Here is a 14,334-nt window from a genome sequence, read left to right as displayed (position 1 = left end):
TCAATAAATTTATCAGTTAAAACTTCTATGATTTCTCTTATTGAACAAAATCAATATCTTCTAGATCAGAGCTGACTTAAACTCAGGTCCACATACAATTACAAAGATTTTCTATTGAGTGCCTAAAAACTGATTTAAGAAAATCAGCTTCTAGAGCCTCAACTTTCATATGTTTTCTTTGCAAAAGTGATCTGCTAAGATAGGGTCTGACCTCAAGTTCTTTCCTACTTCCCCTTTCAGAATTGTATTTCTCTCAGTTGGAAATAAAAGATGTACCCCTCATTCAGCTGCCATTTTATGATCATGTGAAAACCTCTGGAGTGCCAAACAAAAAAATGATTTTTCAGCTTATTTAACAGAAACATATGCTCTAACAGTCTTTATTAAGAGATGCAGTCTCAATAAATTTAATTTTTATTTTTTAATCAAAATTTCTTATTCAGTATGCTTTGATCAAAAGTATATTACTAACAATGGCTGTAATAATATAAACAAAAGGTTTTTAAAATGGCCTCGGGTAATTAAAGAGAAATAATTAAATTTGGATACACGCTGGTTTTTTGAATGTAGAAGGGAGATTGTAGATAATCCACAAAAACTTCCAAACATAAGAAGATATTATTTTAGAATAAAAGTCTGTGAAGGAATCTGGAATTGAAATATAAGTTCAGGGAGAGAAAGGAAAGATATAAAATTTTCAACTATTTAAAAAGCCCTTGTTCATGAATTCTTTACATTGGCAATGAAAGACAGCACATCACTGTGTTATTTGTACTTCATGTGAGGCACTTAAAATAATGCAAGTTTTGTCTCAAATAAATATTTGGTGCATTCTGATCAATATGGGCTCCCCAGGTAGTATTAGTGGTAAAGAACTTGCCTGCCAATGCAGGAGAAGCCTGAGATGCAAATTCAATCCCTGGGTGGGAAATATTCCCTGAGGGAGAGCATGGCAACCTCCTACAATATTCTTGCCTGGAGAATCCCATGGACAGAGGAACCTGGCAGACATCAGTCTATAGGGTCTCAAAGAGTCAGACAGGACTGCAGTAACTTAGCACACACTCACAACCAATATAAACTTTAAAATAAAGTAAACTTATAATGAAAAATTCAAAATATCAGCCTTAAACACATGCAAGAAGGTAAATAATGCTCAACATTCTTTTACAGTATACACAAACAAAAAACAATTATTTGAGGACTACTTTCTTATATTATTCTGAATAATTTAGGCTCTAGTTTACCCATCACTTGTTCATTCATCCAATTCAACATACCCCAAGAACTAGTAAATGCCAGTAACTGGGATAAATGTGAGGGATTGGGAGTATGGGGTTACCTAGAGATAAAATAAGAGTTCTTAAAATCAAAGAGTTAATAGTCTATAAGAAAAATAACAAAGAAATAATGTTAATTCATGATAGTGTCATAATGAAGATAAACATAGCTTTATAGAAACAACCAAAGGACACCCAATTCAGACTGGTATTGGGTGGGCAGACTGAGAAGACAACCAGATTTCACAGGTCATGTGGCAATCCCTTTGCTGAATATTAAAAGATTATTAAAAGTTACTCAGATGAAGAACATTACACATATGTGTGTTGCAAGACGAATAATGGAAACAGACCAGCTAGAAATTGTAAGCCAATGTCTGTGATGCAACAATAATAATCTGGACTATTCATCTGTGGATTATCAACAATTTTTCTTCTAGCCCCACCCCAGCAGCATCTCCCACTCAATACTTGTAGACTGGGTCACCCAGATAGCAATTATTAGGCTGAACAAATGCACCAGATTTCTACCTCCAATCTTAAACAATTGTGAGAAAAGTGTAAAGCAGAATAGGTTTGAAGGAAGACCCCATCAAGTTGAAAGAGTAATTTCCTGGCTCACACACCAAAAGCAGCAACGTCCTTCAACCTGGGAGGAGAGCCATGTTTGAAGAGGACAAAGATTTCGATGCACTGTAGTACCCACTTTGCCTCACGCTCAGATAACCTAGATTCATGCAGGGACATGGCACTTATTTTCCAGTTCTTCATATTTGTTGATCTAGCAGAATCCGAATTCAGGGAATAGTATCTCTTTACTTCTGGAACTCAACCTCACTAATGCACCCCTTGATACAAGAGCATGACAAAGGGGTAGAGACAGTGGTGGGATGTGCCTAGGAAGAAGGAATTCCAGACAGAGCCCTGCCTGAGTCTCTAATTCCTCCTTGATGAAAGAAGCAGGGATATTGAAATTCCCAGAGGCCCAAAGAATGATGAAGTTAATGGAGAAAAAGACTCTCTGGGACTTACAAAGGGCACTGCCTAGCTTATTGAGGTTTAACAGTTTCAACAGTAATCTGGTAAGAGGTTTGACCACTAGCTCCAAGGACCCAAGATGGAGTGACATCAGCAGCACTAGGGAAGCCAGCTTGGAACCCATTCAGATCAGAACTCACACATGACACACCCTGTATCATACTCACCCTGGTGCCCTTTGAATAACCCCCTAAGAGTTGTGGTCAGGGGAGAAGACACAGAGGAGTTATCCTGATTACAATTGTATTTCAAACAGAAATTGACTGGAAAAATTCATGATTTGGACAGAGCAACATGGAAAGTGTCTAGATTAAGTTGTCTGTCATTGTACAGAGTTCCAAGAGTAGGAAAATCAAATTGAGTTACTGAAATAAAGGTTACATTTTTGCACATCAGAGTTTGTAACTTGGATATTTATAGCTACTGCACATGAAAGGCCTTGGATGTCAGACTGAGGATTTTGGGTTTTGTCCTAAAGGCAGTAGGAAGCAATTGAAGAATTTTAAACAGGAAACTGTGAGACGCAGGGCTGAATTGTATAGAACTCATTCCTGCAGCAGTGTGGAGAATGGATTGGTGAATGAGGAGTTGGAGAGATGGAAAACCAGAGCAAGGAACCCAGCAATGGGCCTTTTGACCTAAACATGGACAGAAATAAAAGAAATAAACCATAACTGCAGAGATGGAAAGCAGAGGCCTCATTTGGGAGTGTTTAAAAGACAGTGTCTCCTCCCAGCTCTGTCCATTCAACCTCAGCAGCTGAGTAACTGGAACAAGATTCTGCCCACAATGCCATCAGTCAACTATCTCCATTCGTTGCTCCTGTGCTGGTCTCAACAGCTCCTGAATTCATGCCTATTTGCTACCACATTTTTATTCAATTTACTTTACTTCTATTTCTTAAAAAGTGATGTTACCATATATGCACATTTACACCATTTTACATATATTTATGTCTATTGACCATATACTATAGCAAAAATACAAATGTAAAGTCTTTCAAATTAAAACTATAGAATTTAAAGCACTATTGGTTGACTGAGTGTATCCTTGTATTCTTAATGCTCACTTGCTATTTCTATGAAAGCTTTCAGCAGAATAGTGTTTGAGTTTCAGTCACTGGGAGTAGAATTTCTAGTTTCAAATTCAAGCTCTAAAATGAATTTTAGGGCCATAATCTTTAGCGAGTTGGTTTATCCTGCTGCAGTACCTCTTAGGATCTGTAAAATGGGGGTGATACTAATCCATTTCATTAGCCCATTTAAGGTGCTTAGTATAGGGCCAGGAACAAAGGAAGCACACATTGATGATAATTGACTCTATGGCAAACCTGACATTCCTTAAATGTGCTTAAATTTTTAAGTTGCACATAGCACAAAGAAGCTTCCTCACCAAAATCTGTTTGATGCTGATATGTAAACAAGATGAATTTCATGTTAAAATCTATGGGTATGAAATAAATAATAAAATAAATAAAAATATGGGTTAAGAAAGGGACTTCTCTGGTAGTCCAGTGGCTAAGATTCCAAGCTCCCAATGTTGGGGGCCCAAGTTCAACCCCTGGTCAGGGAACTAGAACCCATATCCCACAACTAAAGATCCTGCATGCTGCAACAGAGATAGAAGATCCTGTACACCGCAAGTAAGATCCAGTGCAGCCAAATAAATGATAAAAGAAATCTTAGAAAAAACAAAATCTGTGAGTATGAAAGGACAAACAACCACATAATTTACACATTCCTCATTAGTCTTCACTTTGTTTTGGCCATCTACGTACAGATATCTGAGCTTCATTGGTGACTCAGCTGGTAAAGAACTCACTTGCCAATGCACGAGACACAAAAGACACAGGCTCAATCCCTGGGTCTGGAAGATCCCTTGGAGAAAGAAATGGCAACTCACTCCAGGATTCTTGCCTGGAGAATCCCATGGACAGAGGAGCCTGGCAGGCTGCAGTCCATGGGGTCACAAAGAGTTGGATACCACTGAATGGTGGAACACACAAACATACAGATATCTATCTATCTTTACATTGAGTCTAAAACATTTTGCAGAAGGGCAGAATAGAAGCTGTCCTTTGTGTTTTATGAGGTGCTGAGTTCAGATATAAGCATTCAATTTACAACAATAATAAAGGCTAGATAAGAAATAATCCAAATGGAAAGAAGATCTTGCCAGTTGGGTTATTTCTTGTGAGCAGAATGTTTATTTTTTCATAGAACAAATTAGAAGTTTTCCAGATGGTTTATCTAAAGTATTTTTCTCTCCTCCAGGCAGAGGATAAATTAGAAGTGTTCAGAAAAGGTCATTCCCTCCTCTCCAAGAAGTACATTTTCATAATTAAAAGAACTAAAGTTCAACCACATATGAAGTGATCTCTACTCAACACAGGAGTTACATTTGTCTGTTACAGGTAATTGTGTAATTTGAAGTTTGTCAAAAAATATTTTAAAGCAAATAATCACCTTTTGTGGCTGTCGCTTTGTTGAAAGCACTAATCTTCATCATAACACTAGCAAAAGGAAGGCATTACACTAATTTACCAACAGCAACAAAGGGAGAATTTTTAAATTCTACTCGTTAGCTAGAAACATCTAGGTGGGCACAATGATTTGTCACATAACAACACATTGTCAGGGTATTATCAGAGAGAAGAGGGGTTTTGTCTCTGGTACAGCATCTTCAGGTTAGGTAAACAATTTATTTCTAACTCAATCCTCCTGAGATGGTGAAGAGGAAAGAATTTAATATAGAGTTTTGCAGGAGAGATTTTATCACTTGTCAAATTAAGATAGCTACCTTTGTGAAGTAGAAAATGAATCAGAAAACAAAGCTGAGGCTCCAGCAGAAATTCGTCTCAATGCTGTGATGGTTTGCAGAGGGATCTTCCATCAGCAATTCCACAGGACTGTTGGCTCCAGAAGTCAGAGGAGACCAGGCTTTCCACTGCCAACCAAGCAGAAGTCAAGCCTCCTTGGGGCCCTAAGCTGACCAGCTTGCTATGAGCTTTTGTCCTGGTCATGAATACATTGCAGACTTTTGGTTTTGTGCATGCGTTTCAGAGAAAGGAGCAGTCACAATTATGAGGCAGTCATAATTTTAAATAAAAAGATACCATGGAGGCATTATTGAGTCATGCGTTTGCTCTTCTTTGTTTGAGGAGGACAGTTGCACTGGAAGTAAACTTATTTTTGAATAGTGGATAATTTACTTATGGTTTAAAAGGGAATCTGGGTCAGCTGTGATGGAAGATGATTTAGGGTCTTCTCAATATCTTTGAGTCTTAGATTCAGAAGAGTGAATACACAGCAGCAGCATCTATGGTCTTTAATAACTATGAAAACTGCTCAATGAAATTGAGTTTCTAATGTAAGTTACTATCAATGTACCAATTCATTAAAGTGATAGATGAGGAGAATTATTCAGTCTATGATTAGGGAGGACTAATCTGTTTCTCATTATGAAAGTTTCCCCTCTCTCCCTACAATGACTACATGTGGCAATTTATTGGCATACTTTTATGATTCTTGCTTTATTAAAAATAAACAACATTATAGTTGTAACATTTAAGTCCAAATGATCCAGGGGAATTTTAAAGGCTATTATCACATCTCATGAATAAGTTTGAACATAAACTCCAACTCAATAAAAAGACTCTGTAAGCCACGCTTGCAATATTCCAGCTTGGAGGTGATAAATTCTTTAAGAGTTATTTAGCTCTTTGAGGAAAAAATGATATACATTTTTTTTTTTTTTTTGGTATGTGAATAAGAGTCACTTCAAGGTTTTACCCCCTTTCCTTGTTTTTCCTTTATGTTCAAAATGAGTGAAATCAGAGTTTTTTAGCTCCCCAAATAATTTGGCATACGCAGAACCATCTGTGTTTGTTCAGTATGTTGGGACACCATCTCAGGATGCCTTACTGGAATCTAAGCATTGAGCTTTCTGAGGAAGGCAACGTGGCTGTGTACTCTTATTCAGTAGCTTCCAGAATGTCAGCCCTCACCCCTAGTGAAAGTGAACATGTTAGTGCTCAGTTGTGTCCCACTCTTTAAGACCCCATCGACTGAAGCCCACCAGGTTCCTCTGTCCATGGAATTCTCCAGGCAAGAATACTAGAGTGGGTAGCCATTCCCTTCTCCAGGGGATCTTCCTGACCCAGGAATTGAACCTGAGTCTCCCACATTGCAGGCAGATTCTTGACCATCTTGACCATCTGAGCCACCAGGGAATAGTCTCTGTCCTAAAATCATTTGGGAAGATTTTTTTTTTTTTCAGTTCTTGTATTGCTTCTGTTTGATTTCTTCACTTTATGGTGGGATCCACGGAAAATGCATCAGAAGGGGAAGTGGGTGGAATGCCTTTGTCCACACTCATCCATAGGACTCCACCCCAACCCCAGGCAGCTCCAACATGCACTTGTTTGCATGTTTTTATAAACTATTTCATTTGAAGAAAGTACTCCCCAGCTGATAAAACAAACATATTAGTTCTTTTACATTGAATTTCAGAATCGGATAGTTGCCAAATTTACCAGTGTAATATATTATTGTCCCTGCTGAGAGGAGAAAAAGAGATCCAAGTGTTGAAATCTTAATATTATTGTGTTAGAGTTTAAGGAGGTCATACTATTTTTACAGGGTCACCAGAAAAATGTTATTTGTCTCCACTGCTTTATTAGTTGTACTTAGTTCATTGTTTAAGGCATGCTAGGTAAGATTTATACTTTGTATACAGTATAAAATCTATGCTATATATATACTTTAAAAGTTACATACTATATTCTAAAAAGTTTACTTTTTAAAAAAATGGTTTTCAACAATTAAATGTTTACCTAGGAGTATAGATGAGGTTCTCTATTAATAATTTAATTTTAGAATATGTCACTAAAGATCCTGCCTGCTGCAATGAAAATAGAAGATCCTTATCTCACTTTTTAAATTTTAGCCTGCTACAATTTTGCAAATATTCCAAGCCAAGTGAAAACAGCATCAGGGCCTTTCAATTTTGGCCCACTCAGCAAAAGGTGTAAGAGAGACTATGACAGACTGTTTACCAGAATGAGATACACTGAAATTATCTGCTAAGTATGAAGCTAATTTAAGGTTTTTCTTAAGGACTTCCCAGGTGGTCCAGAGGTTAAGGATCTGTCTGATGATGCAGGGGACAAGAGTTTCATCCCTGGTCCAGGAAGATACTACACGTACAGAGCAACTAAGCCCTGCTCCAGAGCTACTGAGCCTGTGCTCTAGAACCAGGGAGCCGCAGCTACTGAGTCCATGTGCTGCAAACACTGAAGCTTGTGTGCTCTAGACTCTGTGCTCTGCAACAAGAGAAGCCACCGCAATAAGAAGCCTGCACGTAGCAACTAGAGAATGGCCCCCACTCTCCGCAACCCAAGAAGGCCCGTATAGCAACAAAGACTCAGCACAGACAATAAATAAATAATGTTTTAAGAAAAAATGCTTTTGTTGAATAGAACCTGTAATTTCAGGATGTTTTCTCCTACTTCTTTCCAACAGATTTACTGTAAAGAGATATCGAATATTTTAAGTGGTTTTGCTGTATTTACGAGATAACCATGTGATTTTCTTTTCTAGGCTGTTAATATGATAAATTATAGGTATGTGAATATTATCACGTTTGTAGATTAGTGTTTCATGACAATGAATTTTTATATACATTTCTGGATTCATTCAGCTAATATTTAACTTAAATTCCATCTATGTTTAAAGTGAAGTTGGCCTATAATTTTCTTTCAAGGGCTATCATTTTCTCTAAAAACTAAGGCGATACTAACTTTAAAAATGAGTTGGACTGTATTCTCTCTTTTTACTATTTTGTGCTGCAACCAACCTGTCTCTGTATAATTAGGTAGAACACACCTGTACAACTATACGAGTATGAATGTGAAGACTGGGTATTTTGGGGGATCTTGGTTTGCTGGGATTTTGTTTGCATGTTTTGTCTGGATTTTTTTAATGAGGAGCTCTGATTATTATTTGAGTATTTCTTAATGGTTATTATCAGACTCAATTATCAGACCCTGTAAAACTGTTCGACTTTGTCTAAGTTAAGAATTTATGAAATTGAGCATAATATTTTTTAATGTTGTCATAGTCTTTTTTTTTCTTTTTCAACCCGTATAATTTAGGTATTTTTATTTTTATGCTCTATTCCACTGAGTTCTGCTTTTATTTTTTATTTTCTTACTTCTTGTTTCTTTGGGCTTATTCTACTGTCCTTTTTCCTCATGTTTTATACTGAATACATAGCTCATTTTTAAAATTTATTCTCCATTGTGTATTTAAAGCTATAAATTTATCTCTCAGTTCTGTATTAGTAAAGCCTAACAAATTCTGAAAAGTAATGCCATCATTGGTGTTTCTAAGCATGAATATTTTGTTGCTGCCTTTATAATTTTTTCTTTTACAAAAATGCTGACAGTTTTTAGTTTCTTGACAAAAAAGACTTTTTTAAAAAATTTTGTCCCTTTTATGTTGCTATTTATTTTTTAATGTCATTTAATTATGGCCCAAAACCATAGATGGTGATTCTTTCTTATTGAAACTTCCTTTATGATCTAAGAAATGGTTGATTCAACATTACAGTAAAAATAAATATATTCTCTGTTAGGCTTAAAGTTATTGCTATACATATGGATACTGGTACAGACATATTTCTAAGTATAACCTTAAGTATATTAATCAAATCTTCTCTTTTTTCTCTTCTAGATCTTTCAAATATGATACAGGAGGTGTAAATTTCCAAATACAATTTTTTATTTAGCTACCTCTTCCCACATGCTTGGCCTTGTTTCTTTATTTGCTTTTATCTGTTATTTATATATTTGACATATCCTACATCAAATGATATATTGTTAATACATTTAGGTTTGCAATCACTTTATTTCTTTAAACCATTATTTCTTTTCAAAATAGAAAAGTCTAGGAAATATCCATTTTAAGATGGAAATATATTGAACAAAGACTATCTTCTCAAAGAAGACAAGCACCATAACATGTAAATTTTAGAAGTTTTTTAAAATTGTTCTTTTGCTTTTCTTTTTAATATAATCAATGTTATTGATGATATAAATTATTATAATGTTGGAATGGTATCACCTCCTACTTCCTGGGGTTTCCCTGATAGCTCAGTTGGTAAAGAATCTGCCTGCAATGCAGAAGACCTGGGTTTGATCCTGGGTTGGGAAGATCCCCTGGAGAAGCAAACTGGCTACCCACTCCAGTATTCTGGCCTAGAGAATTTCATGGTCTGTATAGTCCATGGGGTCGCAAAGAGTCGGACATGACTGAGTGACTTTCACATCACATCACCTCCCAAGCTAATCAATACATATGTGGAACATAACAGAGAGAGATGGACTGTGAAAATAATTCCAGAGTTAAATCCAGTACTGTAACTATTACACGGGATTTTGAACAGTCCACAACACTTTTTTGTAATACCTTATATTCATTTCTAAGGACTATATCTTCCATCACAGTAGTTATCCTTATAAAAGAATCTTGCAAGTGCACTTACCAAGGTTTCTATAGCCTTGGTCTGATGGCTTTGAACAATAGTGGCAATTTGCAATATAGTAGCTTCTTTCGCCAATACTCAGAAAAATCAAAGCATACAAAAGCTATTTCTCCTGATGTAGTTTAGGATCAAATGAAAGGAAAAAAAAAAAAAAAGCGTGTGGTCCAATCTAGGAATACTAATATTTACCTCACACATTTTTAGTAAGAATAAATAAATGTTTCTGAGGTTTATTTCTATGTGTGTTCTATTATATAAAGACAAATGAGAGAACATAAAAATTTTTCCTCTTTAAAATTTTATGGCATGTTTATTTGGAGACTTTAAAAAATAAACTTTCTTTTCTTAATCAGACTATGAATTAACCAAGTACAATAAATTTAATCTAACATTTACTATAATCAAACATTTGGTTTCTATGGCTTCAGAGTATATGTCTTCACTTCTTCCATACAGAATACTTCAAATAACTGTATAAACTTGGAACATGTGTAAGTCATAAATATCAAATATCATTTTCAAAAATAAGATGAACCTTATGAAATGGGCTTTCAATAATAAGCATATTAAATACCTGAGAGTTCAATCATCTTATAGAATTGAATTATTATTGGGTTCCATAAGTCCGTTCTTGATAGAATTTTGAAGGCCTATAAATCTGAAGCTGAAGCTCCAATACTTTGGCCACCTGATAGGAAGAGTTGACTCATTGGAAAAGTTCCTGATGCTGGAAAAGAATGAGGGCAGGAGGACTAGGGGGCAGCTAACCATGAAACAGGGAGGCCTGGTATGCTGCAGTCCATGGGGCGCAAAAAGTCAGTCAGGATTTAGTGACTGAACAACAATAAACCATAAACATGTAAACTCAGTTTAATAGATAAGAGCAGTCAGTGAGAAAATATTTACCAATAATTACCATTCACTTATCAAACAATTGAATACCTATCGTATTGCAGCTAGCAAAAAGCTATTTGTTGCTTCCCTGTTCAGAGGAAGTTCACACTCTAGTGTTCAAGACATAACCTTGAATGGTATGCATATATTCACCTGTGAAGCAAGGTGACTCGTTGATAACAACCAATGCTCTCTTTTCAAGCTTTGTTTTTCTCTTCTGTCTGGTAACCCTCTCCCCACTCCTCTATCACCACATGGCAGAAGGTAGGGCTCTCCTTCCCCACAGCTCCAGAGAATAGAGGTCACAAGGAAAGTGTATAGTGTCCAAAAAATCTTGATGAAAGACCAGCAAAAGCCAAACTCATGTCATAAATAATGAACTTGGAAACACTAGTGAATCAGGTTTCTTTTAGCTCACTAGTGTGTTTTTATCCTACACTTGGTAAAACTTTGATGGCCTGAAACATGAAGTGAGTATTCTAAAGAAAGCAAAAGAATTGTAACCAACTGGGATGTCTGTTGCTGCTGTTCAGTCACTAAGTCATGTCTGACTCTTTGCGATCCCATGGACTCTAGCACACCAGGTTCCTCTTTCCATGGTATTTTCCAGACAAGAATACTGGAGTGGGTTTCCATTTCCTTCTCCATGGGATCTTCTTGACCTGGAATTTAACCCTTGTCTGCTGCAGTGGCAGGCATTGGAAGGCAGATTCCTGTCTGAATATAAGCTATGATTACTCTCTAACATGTCAAAAAAGGGCTATTCTTTGTTAACTGGAGTTTATGGAAGGTGATATTACCAAACCTCTAAGTTTTGAGAATTTTAAGGCAAAAAGAGTTGATTTGGACCTGCTTCCCACCAGCAACACTGGAAGGTAAAGCTAACACTTCCTCAGAAGTTCTCTTTATCACTGTAGTCAGAAAATTAGAGTCGCATCAAAACTCTGCATGACATGTCAGGTGTAGAGAGAGCCCAAGGCAGCACTTTCATTGTTTCTTGATGTACAAAATGACTTTGGAAAACAGCCGAAGTTATGTGTGCCCTTCAGAAGGGAGCATAAGTTGGAGAGTGAGAGATTGTGTGTCAACAGACCTGAAGGTGTCTTAAGTAATTGACAAGCGGATGCCACAGAAGAACATGGTATGAACTAGAGATGAGTGACATGGAAATGTGGACACTCAAGGGATGTCAATAAAGATAAATGCAAATAATTAAAGACCAGATTCTGTAGCCTCCCTTCCCAACACTTCCTGTTCCATAATAGGACACTGAACATCCAGAAACATAGGCGGCGTAGTGGAGCAAAAAAACAAGGGGGAAAAGAACCCAAAATGAATGCATTTAAACCTGAAATACATTAATATATTACTGAGAAACTCTAATACCTGAAAAAATGGAATATACTAATATTCCTTTCTTAGGGATGAGGTATTAAAAGAAAAGCAAAGTTGAATTCTAGAAATATAACTTTTCTGCTCCTCTAAAATTCATGGACATTTAGAGAGTTAAGTCAGAAGGAGTTTTCAAAATGTTTAACATAGTCGTGGATCTGAAATTTGAATCTTTTTCCAAATTAGTTATGTGGATGGTAGAAGACTAGATTCTTAGCTCAGTGAGGAAAAACGGCTTATTACTCACAACAGCAATAGTGACTGTGTGTGTTTGTGTGTGTCTGTGTGAGACCACAGTGAGAAAGCAATAAAATTTCAAGAGCACTAGAAATGTATTTAGATATCAGCTTCCAAACTGCATCATAGATTTTTGGATACAGGCATACTAAACTAAACTAAAAACTAAACTAAAGAAAACTAGAGTCACTAAAAATGGTGAAAAGTGAAAATTAGTTTCACAGTCGTATTCAACTCTGCGATCCCAAAGACTACAGATTGCCTTACTCCTCTGTCCATGGAATTCTCCAGCCTAGAGTACCGGAGTGGGTTGTCATTTCCTTCTCCAGAGCATCTTCCTGACCTGGTGATCAAACCCAGGTCTCCAGCATTGCAGCCGGATTCTTTACCAACTGAGCCACAAGGGAAGCCCCCAAATGGTCTTTATCTTCTCGTGTAATAAAACAAAGACTGCAACCATAATTGGATTATTCCTACCATAATGAGGAGCCTTAGGACCATAGTACTTCTCAAATCAACAAAATATGTTTAGTTATAAGTAGATACAAACTCTATCAACACTGTCAAACATTTTGGTAATAAGGGCTTTCCTGCATTTCTGCCAGGAAAATTAAAATGCAGTCTGATTCACTACATGGTAATTTCAAAAAGTGTTAGAACTTTAGCATTTTTAACAAGCTTCTAATCAATCCATTTGAATTCTATAGCTTACCTTTGACGTAAAATTTTCTCAGTCATGTACAACTCTTTGTGACCCCCTGAACTGTAGCCCACCAGGCTCTTCAGTCCATGGGATTCTCCAAGCAAGAATACTGGAGTGGGCAGCAATTCCCTTTTCCAGGGGATTTTCCCAACTGAAGGATCAATCCTGGGTCTCCTGCATTGCAGGCAGATTCTTTGCTGTATGAGACACTAAACATTTCCCAAGTCTCTCTTTGAATAAATAACAATAATTGAGTTCTGAGTATATGACAGACACACGTATTATTGAATCTTGACAACTTATAAAATAAAATAAATATATGAGATGTAGGTTCTATTATTATCCCTAAATGAGAAATACTGGGGAGGATACAAGAGGAGTAAATGATTCAAAATACAGGCAGTGGCATATCAATGAGGGACATGTAAGATGTGGTGGTGGTGGGGAGTGCTGTCTGACTCAGCTCCGTGTCCAATATGTACAATGTAATGCACTTTATATATGGATCAGTTCAGTTCAGTCACTCAGTTGTGTCCGACTCTTTGCAACCCCATGAATTGCAGCACGCCAGGCCTCCCTGTCCATCACCAACTCCTGGAGTTCACTCAGACTCACGTCCATCAAGTCTGTGATGCCATCCAGCCATCTCATCCTCTGTCGTCCCCTTCTCCTCCTGCCCTCAATCCCTCCCAGCATCAGAGTCTTTTCCAATGAGTCAACTCTTCGCATGAGGTGGCCAAAGTACTGGAGTTTCAGCTTTAGCATCATTCCTTCCAAGTAAATCCCAGGGCTGATCTCCTTCAAAATGGACTGGTTGGATCTCCTTGCAGTCCAAGGGACTCTCAAGAGTCTTCTCCAACACCACAGTTCCAAAGCATCAGTTCTTTGGCGCTCAGCCTTCTTCACAGTCCAACTCTCACATCCATACATGACCACTGGAAAAACCATAGCCTTGACTAGACAGACCTTTGTTGGCAAAGTAATGTCTCTGCTTTTGAATATGCTTTCTAGGTTGGTCATAACTTTCCTTCCAAGGAGTAAGCATCTTTTAATTTCATGGCTGCAGTCACCATCTGCAATGATTTTGGAACCCAAAGAAATAAAGTCTGACACAGTTTCCACTGTTTCCCCATCTATTTCCCATGAAGTGATGGGACCGGATGCCATGATCTTCGTTTTCTGAATGTTGAGCTTTAACCCAACTTTTTCACTCTCCACTTTCATTTTCATCAAGAGGCTTTTGAG

The sequence above is a fragment of the Bison bison genome, unplaced genomic scaffold (genome assembly GCF_000754665.1).
Source record: "Bison bison bison isolate TAMUID 2011002044 unplaced genomic scaffold, Bison_UMD1.0 scf7180017864035, whole genome shotgun sequence".
Classification (NCBI taxonomy): Eukaryota; Metazoa; Chordata; class Mammalia; order Artiodactyla; family Bovidae; genus Bison; species Bison bison.
Note: the sequence above shows the minus strand (reverse complement) of the source record.